Source organism: Balaenoptera acutorostrata, chromosome 10 (assembly GCF_949987535.1).
Source record: "Balaenoptera acutorostrata chromosome 10, mBalAcu1.1, whole genome shotgun sequence".
Lineage (NCBI taxonomy): Eukaryota > Metazoa > Chordata > Mammalia > Artiodactyla > Balaenopteridae > Balaenoptera > Balaenoptera acutorostrata.
In genome coordinates, this window is record NC_080073.1 from 85,328,788 (window position 1) to 85,340,743 (window position 11,956).

At 39.7% G+C, this 11,956-nt stretch overlaps 1 non-coding gene across 1 annotated transcript; it reads right to left on the reverse strand.

Moving 5' to 3' along the window:
• Window positions 1-11,564: 11,564 nt before the first annotated feature.
• On the reverse strand, window positions 11,565-11,646 carry TRNAS-GCU (transfer RNA serine (anticodon GCU)). Its single transcript has one exon. It is a non-coding gene; the product is annotated as a tRNA-Ser (tRNA).
• Window positions 11,647-11,956: the final 310 nt, after the last annotated feature.

The following is an 11,956-nucleotide window of genomic DNA, read 5'->3' on the forward strand; positions in this document are numbered from 1 at the left end:
TGAATTCCAGCTTGACAGGCCCTGTGGCAGACAGCTAGGGAATCGGAATCCGGGGCTTAGGGGTGGGAGGGGAAGGGCAGGGAGGCCTGATTATGTACCTTTAATTTCTAGGCTCCCCAGGGATTTGTATGCACTCCAAGGTTTGAGAATCAATGAACTAAGGGAAAGGGAATCGGAAAATGTCACATTCTGCACTTGACAAGCAGTCCATTCAACGCCCCTTCATCTGCTTTTAGAACCAAAGAGTGAGAGTGTATAGACACTGGCTCTCCACGAGGAAGGCTGCAAAAAGTCTTTACAAATTTGTCCTTAACTTTCTTGTCCCCGAGGATATTTCCCCAGACTCCAGGCGTTTCCTGCCCTGAGTCCTAATCCTGCTGCCGTTATTCATCGCGGTGACCCCTCTCCGAGACCTCTCCCGCGTAACGTCCCCCCAGCCCGGGTGACGGATCGGCTCCAGGATCGCGGGGCACGACCACCGCCCCTCCCCCCACTCCGCCCTCCCCGGGGCCGAGGCTCACTTTCCACACCCCTTTCTCAGCCACACCCACCCCACCCCGGTTCCCGGGCCGACTCACCGGACCTGGAAAAGGTGAGGAGGTTGGGGGCTCCCGCCCCGACATTGGGAGGAGCGCGCCGGGAACAATGGCCCTGCGGGGAAGACGCCAGCCCACCGCGGGGCCCACCGCGCACTGGCACTTCCGGCCGGTCTAGGATTCAGTGTCTCGTTTCCTACCTCCTGCGCGTGCCTCACCTGGAACCAGCCGCCAATTTCCTGGGCGTCCGGTTCAATTTCAACGGTGAATCACATAATTAGAATTCGTTACGTGTGTGGGCCCCAGATAGGTTTTACACTGAAAACTCAGATGAAGCACAAACCGTTAATTATTGAAAATGCTTATTTTTAACACATTTAAAAAATTAATACATTACCTATGACTTTTTAAAAGGCTCAGACAATGCCAAAATTAATAAAGTAAAAGGTGAAATCCCATCCTGTCCCTCCTAAGCCTCACTTCCCTGAGATAACCGCTGTCACCGTTAGCTTGGAATTTGCATGTATAATTCTCATCTCTGTCTCTGTCTCTCTCTCTCACACACGTTAGATAGATAGATGGATAGACAGGCATTGAGCTATTTTACATTTAGCTTTTCCCCCATCACTTATTTTAACGTTTTCACGTCATGTATCCCAGACATCTTTATCAGTCAAGCAGGTCTAACTCATTTAGTGGCTGCATAATCATAGTACATCAAGTACATGCCTGGCAATTTATTTGACCAGGCCCCTACATATTGATAGAGGTCTTCTTTCCTTCCTACCTTTCTTCCCTCCTTCCTTTGATTTGTTTTTTGTTTTTTTTTTGTTTGTTTATTTGGGTTTTATTTGTTTGTTTGTTTGCTACAAAGTTGTCTGGATTCTTAGTAGTAATATAAAATCAGTCCAAAACCTATTAAATTATATTTATTAGTACCAAAGAGCATAATTATAAGTACTGTTTGTCATTCATTAATTTTATTATGCCAAACAGAATGGTGGTATTTCATAGATTAAACTATGTTTTGTTTTGTCTTAATGGAACCTCGTTGTTTATTTATTTTATCACAGTAATAAAAAAGCATCTTGCATGTTAATGGAGGTTCCATGATGCATTTTAACTCCAAAACTGTAGCTGTGTAAATTTCTTTAGTTGTTTTATGCAACCTAGCCATCTGAGGTCATTAAATAAACTCAAGCTTCATCCTTTACTTCAGCTTCTTCCAAATATCCAATAACTGTGTATTAAGAGCACCAGCATGAAGAAAACTTGCCCCCAATCCTGATCACTTTCTCCAGCATATCTCACTTGCAAAGCCCTCAGTACAACTTTCCTAAAAACTATAAAATGGGAGTAAATGCTCAACTTCACTTGGGCTTTAAATGTGTTATTCTCTTCCATTTTTGATGCCTATCTGTGACAAGTAAACACAGTTTTCATGCTCTCAAATATCTCACTAAGAGTTAATTAGGCTCTTTAACTGGTTTATGTGTGCTTGTTAAGTAGGTCAACTATAGGACTCAGGCAGGTTAGACTCTAGGGTCAAGTGGACAGCACATTGGACTTCCTTGTGGTCCAGAGAAAGACTGGCTCCCACTTGTCTGTTTGGAGGAAGATTCCCCTATAGCAGTACCTTGATGAGTGTCTTGGTACAGAAGGGATTATTTTTAACTTAGAATTGGGACTTTCTACTCAAAATATTTAAAATGCCATTAGCTCAGAGACAAGAAGAAATGCTGACTACATGGCTTACTAAAAAGATTGAGGGTCACCTGAATCTGGAAACAGGTATATTGGGATACTGAGTCTACTGTGTGTTATGTCGTAAGCTCAAAAAGAGAAGGAGGGCTTCCCTGGTGGCGCAGTGGTTGAGAATCTGCCTGCCAATGCAGGGGACACGGGTTCGAGCCCTGGTCTGGGAAGATCCCACATGCCACGGAGCAACTAGGCCCGTGAGCCACAACTACTGAGCCCGCGCGTCTGGAGCTTGTGCTCCTCAACAAGAGAGGCCGCGACAGTGAGAGGCCCGCGCACCGCGATGAAGAGTGGCCCCCACTTGCCACAACTTGAGAAAGCCCACGCACAGAAACGAAGACCCAACACAGCCAAAAATAAATAAATAAATAAATAAATAATTTAAAAAAAAAAAGTCCCATACTATTAAAAAAAAAAAAAAAGAGAAGGAGGAGAAAATGTTTTGGAGGATTGGTAACACAGAGATTGAGGTAACTAGCTGGTATGTGGTTAGCTTCAAGTGTAAAAATATTTGTGTCCCATACAAATCTTCACTAACCCACCATGTAAGAGGTTTCAGTAAGCAAGTGGGCAAGCTGCTCTGCCCTATGGATGTCAGCAACTGTTTTTTCAGCTCAGTGTTTGATCAAGGAACTTTTGAACATGGTGACCATGACTACCATGATAAAGGATGTGCATAGCCTCAAAAAAAAAAAAAAAAGGCTTTCTTTCACTAAAGCTAATCAAGACACCACCACTGTTGAGCTACAACCAATCTGAAACCCTAGATATGGTATAATATCACAGCCAGTCACCTAATGGCAAGTTGACTACATTGGACTCTCTATGACAGAGAGAACAAAATCTTACTTCAAAGCAATAGACACTTGTGTTGGATTTGGGTTGGCTTTCTGTGCCTACCCTGCTTCTGTCTGTACTGACTTGATGAAAGCTCTACGCACACCAGCCCCAAATTAGTTGGGCATTAAAATGAAATGATTTTTCCCTCAATCTCTAATATTAATTGGGTACTTGTGAATCCTTTCCTGTCCTTTAATGATGCCTTGACAGATCCCATAGCTTTCTGGTCAATTTTATGTATTAAAGGTCTCATCCAATTTGTTTCTAATTTAAAATTGTACTATCTATTGAATAAGTTATAGAGCCACAGATTCAAAATACAAAAAGTACAAAAGGGAATACACTGAAACATCTCCCTTTGACTTTTCTCTTCTGTTGAGCTTGACAATGGTATTGCAGTTCTGTAGGAAAATGTCCTTATTTTTTAAGATATTGTTTTTGGCTGCACTGTGTGGCATGCAGGGTCTTATTTCCCCAACCAGGGATTCAACCTGTGCCCCCTGCATTGAGAGCACAGAGTCCTAACCATTGGACCACCAGGGAAGTCCCAGAAAATGTCCTTATTTCTTAGAGATGGGAACTGAAGTGTTCAAGGGTGGTATGTCATGATGTCTATAATTTGCTATCAAATACTTCAGCAGAGAGTATGTGAGAGAGAGTGCAAATATGGCAAAATGAATACTTATAAATGTAGGTGAGTATATGGTGTTCGTTACACATAAACCTTTGGGAGTAACTGTGTTTCAGAATTCAGATTTTTTAAGACTATAAAAAAAAAAATCCCAGTTCAGTTCACTTCGAGATTTGCCTGAGATGAGTTTTAGTGCCAAATTCATGGGGGAAAAAAGAGTTTTCAGAATTTTATAGAGTTTGGAACTGTGGATAAGGGATCCTGGATATGTACTAGTCTCCCTCTTTCCCTCCCCCCCCATCTATTTAAACATTTTCAAATTTAAGAACTATTTAATAAAAATTTCCATCCTACTCCTACCCCCCAGTCACCTAATTTCATCCCCTAGAAACAGCCAAAACCTTTGATTTCTTCTGTAGGTTTTCAGAGATATTTTATACATATAGAAGCAAATATTTATTTATAATTTATCTCCATTATTTTACACAAATAGTAGAATATTATGCATACAGCTCCCTATTTTGCTTGTTTAATTTAATAATATATCTTGGAGTTTTTCCCAGAGCCATAGACATAGATTTACCTCTTTATTTTTGACAGTTGTATAATATTTCATGATATAGATTTTTTTTAGGCAGTCCTCTATGGATGAGCAACTAGGTTATTTCCAATTATTTTCTATTTATAAACCATACTAAATTAAATAGTTTCATACATACATCATCTTACCCATGTATGAGTATATCTCTAGGGCAAATTCCGAGATGTAGAATTTCTGAGTCAAAGAATATATGCAGTTATGAATCTAGACTACTAAATTGCCCTCAAAAGTATTAATAGTTATGAAAATTTGCAGCTCTCTAATAATATCTGAAAGTGATACCACCCCCAATCTTCATCAAACTTTTTGATCTTTGCCAAAATAAGAAAAAATGGTATATTATTGTAGTATTAATTAGCATTTCTTTAAATATGAACAAAATTGAATAAATTAATATTCATGTACATTTTCTTTCTGTGAAGTTTTTGTTCATACCCTTTCCCTTTTTCCTTTTGTGATGGTCTTTATACTGATTTGCATGATCATTTTATATTAGGGAAATTAGCCCGTTGTGGTAATTTGAAATTTTTCCACTCTAGTTTATGGTCATTTTAGTTACACAGAAATTTTAAATTTTTAAGTAAATTTACTAATACTTTATGTTTCCTGTGATTTCATGAAAGGCCTCCCTTGTGCCAAGACTATAAAGGAAAATTCTCATGTGGTTTCTTCTAGGAATTTTACGGTTTTATTTTTTTCCTTTTTAAATTTTTGAACCACCTAGAAACTATTCAGTTGTAAAATGTGAGGTGTGGATTACACTTAACTTTTTTTAGATGTCTACCCAGATGTCCCAGTACCATTTACTGAATAATCTATCTTTTCTCCACTGACTTGAAATGCCATTTTTATCAAATTCTTAAATATTTGTGCCTACTCTTGGATTTTCTATCCTGTTCATACTACAATGTTTTATTCATTATAGCTTGTAATATGTTTTAAAACCCAAAAGGTCTGTGTCTTTTTTGCTATTCTTTTCTGAATTTTCCTGACTACTAATGCTTGTTTACTTTTCACATAAACTTTAGAAGCTGTTTATCCAGTCTGAAAACAAAATTCTATGTAAATTTTTATTGGTATTATACTAAACACCTAGACTAACATGTAGAGAAAATTGATATGCCTTCTTCTCCATATCTTGATTCAGTCAACAATATTTAAAGTTTTCTTACTATTGATCTTGTAATTTGCTCTTAAATTTATTTCTCAACAAAACAAAAAGACAACATACTGAATGAGAGAAAGCATTTGCAAATGATATGACTGATAATGGGTTAATACACAAAATGTATAAACAGCTCATACAACTCAATATCAAAAAACAAACAAACAACCTGATTTAAAAATGAGCAGAAGACCAGAATAGACATTTTTCCAAAGAAGACATACAGATAGCCAACAGGCACATGAAAATATGCTCAACATCTCTAATCATCAGAGAAATGCAAATCAAAACCACAATGAAATATCACCTCACACCTGTCAGAATGACAATCATCAAAAAGTCTGTAAATAACAAATGTTGGAGAGGACGTGGAGAAAGGGGAACCCTCATGCACTTTTGTTGGGAATGTACATTGGTGCAGCCACTATGAAAAACAGTATGGAGGTTCCTCAAAAAAATAAAAATAGAACTACCATATGATCTAGGAATTCCATTCCTGGGTTTGTGTCCAAAGAAAATGAAAACACTAATTCAAAAATATACATGCACACCAATGTTCATAGCAGCATTATTTATAATAGCCACGATGTGAAAGCAATCTAAGTGTCAATCAACAGATGAATGGATAAAGAAGATGTGGTATATATACACAATGGAATATTATATTATATTTAAATTTATAATATTATCACTTATATGTGGAATCTTAAAAAAAACAAATGAATAAACAAAACAGAAGAAAGTTTATTTCTCAACGTTTTATCTCTTTTGTTGCTATTGTAAGTCGGGGTCTTTCATGTTGTGTGTGTGTGTGTGTGTGTGTGTGTGTGAAGGCAATTGATTTCTCGTTTATTTTTATAAATATATTTAATTTTATAAACAAATCCTTGGATACCTTCATATAACTTTAACTCTTTCTTTCAAATTCATTTATTTCTCTTGTTAAATGCATTGTCTAGTTCCTCCAGAACAATATAAAATAATAGCAGTGAGAATGGACATTTTTCTAACATGTTGCTAGCTTCAAAGAGAAGGCATAAAATGTTTCCTCTGAAAAGCAGGATGATGTTGATGTAAGTGAGATATGCTTATCACGTTAAGTAAGGAACTATCTATTCTTTTTATTTAAAATTTTTAATATATCAAAATGGATGTTAACATAATAAAATGCCATCCCCACATCTATTAAATGCATATATGCTGTTTCTCCTTAGATATGCTAATATGGTGAATTGTGTTTAAAGCTCTGAAAATTTTAAACAATGTTCATGCTCATCTCCATTTTGCCATAGTAAATGATTTACTCTAACGTGCTGCTGGATTCTGCTCCTATCTTATTTAGGATTCAGCATAAATAAGAATAAGAATATGTGGTTTTCTTATTGGTAATCAGTTTTGGTTTCAAGATCATTATTTGGACTGTTCTCCATCCCCCCACATCCCCCCCACCCCCGCCTTCCAAGACCGAAAATCCTCTTCTTTATCTATATTCTGGAACAGTTTTAAATGCATTAGAATTATCTGTTCTGTAACTAGTTTATTAAAATTCACCTGTGAAACTTATGTCTGATATTTTTTCGAGGGTAGTTTGTTGACAACTTTATGCCTTCAACTGTAACTGGTCTGCTCGGATTTTCTATTTCTTCTAAAGTTGTTTCGGTATATTATATTTTCTAGAAATACATATACATTGCAACCAGGTTCTTAAAACTATTCTGCATAGCGTTGATTAGGGTAGTACCTTTTAGTTTTACCTGCATTTGCGGTTACAAACATTCCGGCCACCACAGGCTGTGCCCGGCGACCGAGAGCGTTTCAGGAACTCACGCCAGAGAGAACAGCGAACCTCAGGATTGAAACTGGAGCGGAAGGGGGCACCGCATCGCCGCATAACACACCATTTCGACCGGCGCGCTCTTCCAGCCAGGGTATTTGAAGACTCGCGGGAACTGGAGGTGCAAGAGAATGAAGAAACCAAAGAATTGGACTTGGAGCAAAAAAGTGGACTGAGAGAGCGGAAGGCGGAGGCCGGGGGATTCCTCCGGGGCAGTGGGAGCTCAGGAGCCGCCAGTTCCGCCGCAGCCGAGGCCGCTAGTTCATTTCACTTAAACATCACCGTAAACACCGCCCGGTAACTGTCCTGCTGTGTAACGGTTAGCATTATGGGCTTTGAATCTGATGATCGGAGTTCATATCTCGACGCGACCTTTGGGTCTAGTTTTGCATTTGCCTCTCGGATAAGTGACTTGAAGGAGCTCATTTCTCCCCTTTTTTTGAATAACACTCCTTTCCGACGTAATGATACATTCGTTCAGCTTCAAGGAGTGAGAGTTATATTTCAAAGTGAAGGAGTTCTCAAGCCATCATTTAATGCCTCTTTCTGAGATTCCCAAGTGGGCTGAGCCCTGGAGAGGTCAGAAATGGGCATTTTCTCTTGGAAGTTTACAAACCCTCGGGAGCCAGTGGGAAGGGCGGGAGAGCGACATTTCCTGAGATGGAGACGCCCTCTGGCCTCTGAATCGTCGAGGAAGGTAACCCTCCCTGCCGCCCGCCCTGCCCTGAAGGCCGCTCACGGACGCGCAGCCACCAACTAGGTTTGCCACATATGTATGTAAAAAATTGTTCGTTCTTTATCTGAAATTCAAATTAACTGGGAGTTGTTTTACCCGGCAACCCTACCGCCGACCTCCAGCGGGGGGCGCTTTCTTCGCTGCTGGGCGTCCGCAGGAGGAGACCTGGCAATTCGCCTGGATAATTCACGCGAGTTGGCCTTCTGTTCTGCCTTTCTCACCACCCACCCCGACCCCAACTCTAGCCTGGAAAGGCCTCAAAACCCAGCAGCAGGCAGAGAACGCGAGAGCGCAAGTTCCCTCTGCGGGCCGTTCTCCCGCGCCTCGTCTCTTAGGCCCCTTGGATTGGGGTGAAAAGGAGGAAACCTCGGCCTCCTTCCTCTCCAAAGTCTCCTGAACAACCAAAGTCGAAGCAACCGGGAAGTAGTTGCTTGAAGCCGAGGCTCAGGAACCTGTCTAGATGAAAAGGAAGAAAACTTACTCCAACTGAAAAAGAAAAAAGTGAAGCTGCTGTTATCGGGCTGGGAGGACAGATACAGGTAATGCCAGCTGCAAAGTAAACAGGAAACAATGTTTTCTCCAAGATCATGCAGCAGCTGTAAAATGCCACTACGGCCCCCTCTTTGAGTGATAACTGCCTTCTTACGACGCCCCAGACCCGGTCGGCTACGTCCACCTATTACTGGGATACCTAAAACAGCCCTCTCTTCATGACAATACCCAATCCCTAGCTAATCCGCGCTTCTTATAATCCCGCTTCAGAAATAGCCACCAATCCAGACCCGCTCCCTTTAGAGCCTCTTCAGAGTCGTCTAAAGTAACTCAATTATTAATAAACGAGGTTTCTCTCATTTCTCTTGTTGAGAGGCATTTCCTGGTTACCTTGGAGTATCCTGTCCCTGCATTAATTCATTACACTGATTTTGTCAGGTTTGCTCCTGGTGGTCTCTGGCTGGTGTCTTTACACCACATTAGCTTGCTCTGTGGGTCCTAGCTCTGTGGGCAGAGTAGGGGTTAGAACGATTAATCCTGGCAGAGCAGGGAAAAATCAAGATAGACACTCATGTTGATGTTGGAATGATGGGAGAAATGTGCATCCTGGGGAGAAAAGATATTACCGAGATGGACAGAAACTAGGTTAACCATGTTTTGAAATAAAAAAAAAACAAAACTAGAGTTTCAAACTTTAGCATAAATCAGGATTATCCTAAGAGCTTGTTCAAGCACAAATTGTTGGGCTCCAGCCCTGGAGTTTGTACTTCTAACAACTTTCCAAGTGATGATAATGCTGTTGCTTGGGAGAACTGCACTTTAGAGAACGACTGAACTAGAGTAATCTCATCAGTTGCATATGATCTAATGCTTCGAATCCAGTGATCCAATTTCAGATCTCTGATTTAGACATTTAAAATTTTCATTCTAATAAAACAATCAAATGAGTTCTACCTTAAAACCACACAGCGGCTCAATCTCACCAATATCCCAAATCTATTAAATCTTGAATCTTTAATCAGTCCAGTCTATAAACTGCCATTGATTATCCAGAAAGTCTGTAATAAACCAAAGTCACCAAGCTTATGAGAAATCAGGATTCCTATTTCCTTCCACTGTGGGTGCTTGTGCTTCCATTTAAATGATCTGTGACGATGCTAGTTGAAATAATAATCCCTCTTACAGGGCTGCAGAAGCAGGTGTGGTCTGGTCTCCTTTCTACTTACTTGGTTGGGGGTGCAAATCAGTACAATCCCTATGGAGGAAATGTGGCAACATCTTACAAATGAATACACCCTAGAACACAGCTTATCTCCTTCTAGACATTTATATTACAGCTATAGACACACACATGCAAAATGTTGTATATATTCAGATATAGATATATTTACCTTTTTAAAATAAGTAGCATTATACACATTGTCTTGCACTATGCTTTTTTAATTTAACAATATATCTTGGTTACATGCACCCCTATGTTCAAAGCAGCACTATTCACAATAGCCAAGACATGGAAACAACCTAAATGTCCATCGACAGATGAATAGATAAAGAAAATGTGGTACATATAGACAATGAATATTGCTCAGCCATAAAAAAGAATGAAATAATGCCATTTGCAGCAACATGGATGGAACTAGAGATTATCATACTAAGTGAAGTAAGTCAGAAAGAGAAAGACAAATACCATATGATATCACTTATATGTGGAATCTAAAATATGACACAAATGAACTTATCTATGAAACAGAAATGGGCTCACAGACATAGAGAACAGACTTGTGGTTGCCAAGGGGAGGGGTGGTTGGGGAGGGAAGGATTGGGAGTTTGGGGGTAACAGATGCAAACTATTATATATAGAATGGATGACAACAAGGTCCTACTGTATAGCACAGGGAACTATATTTCAAATCCCGTGATAAATCACAATGGAAAAGAACATACATATATAAAGAATGTGTGTATATATATATATATATATATATTATATATATCTGAATCACTTTGCTGTACAGCAGAAATTAACACAATATTGTAAATCAACTATACTTCAATTAAAAAATAATATATCTTGGAGAGCTTAATATTATACGTGCATTTTTTGTTTCTGGAATGACACATGAAGGCCAGTATTGGTGACAAGACTTTGGTGTGTAGATTTTTATAGTTTTTGAATCATGTGAATGTAGTACTTACTCCAAAATGGCAATAAATAAATTAAAAAATGAAGAAATACATTATTCTTTTTTTTTCCTCCCAAGGTCTAATATGGAAGTCACATGTAGAAACTACACGTTACTAACATTTTTGGGGGGCGGGGTTGTGCATCGCGCGCGGCATGCGGGCGGGATCTTACTTCCCCTACGAGGGATCAAACCCCTGCCCCCTGCAGGGGAAGTGCAGTCTTAACCGCTGGACCACCAGGGGAGTCCTATATTTTTATTACCTTTTCTCAAGAAGAAATATTTAGCCCTAACTGAGAATGTTGTATAGCGTGTACTTTTTAGTTTTGTCATATCTCTAAGAGATACATACTCTTCCTTGTCAAAGACTGGGATCCTTAGACAAGAATGGTTGCTTTTAAAGTTAAAAGATAATAGACAAAAATTGCATAGAGATAAAATCAGCCCGATAATGCCTTAAATAACCCATAATTTTGTGTACATTACTCTATAGACAATTTTATCAGCTCCTCTAAATTTATTAGGCAATGTTTTTCTATGGTCCTCAATTAATTCTTCAATTATTTCCTCAATGGGGAATCCCTGCTAAGCAAAACTTGTCATGGAATGAACATTTTGTGGGAGAATGAAACATGAATCAAGCATATCAGTTAACAAAGTTCACAGCCAGGAAAATGCTATTGAGGAAGCGGAGAACAGGGGGGATTAGAAGGAATTACTCAACTGAGTGATGAGTAAAGAATTAACTCACCAAGAAAGAACATTTACTCTTCATATGCGCAGCACACCGACGAGGATGGGATTCGAACCCACGCGTGCAGAGCACAATGGATTAGCAATCCATCGCCTTAACCACTCGGCCACCTCGTCACACACGAGACTTCTTTTATTCAACTTCTCCTTGCAGTACTTCCAGGCGTTTTATAGCAATGCATCTAATCGCTCTTTTCCTGGATTAATCGTCACAACCACAGTGTGAGTCAGGTGTCAAAGTATATTTCACAGCCACCACAAAACTGATGCACAACACTTGGAGTGGTGAATTTACTTGGCAAATACCTGATAACAGGTGGAAGCAGGCCTGACACACGTTGTTGGACACAAGCCAACCCTGGCTGGCCGACTCAGCTCTGCGTGCCGGGGAGACACACACCCGGACGTTCACAGGGTCCCTCCACCG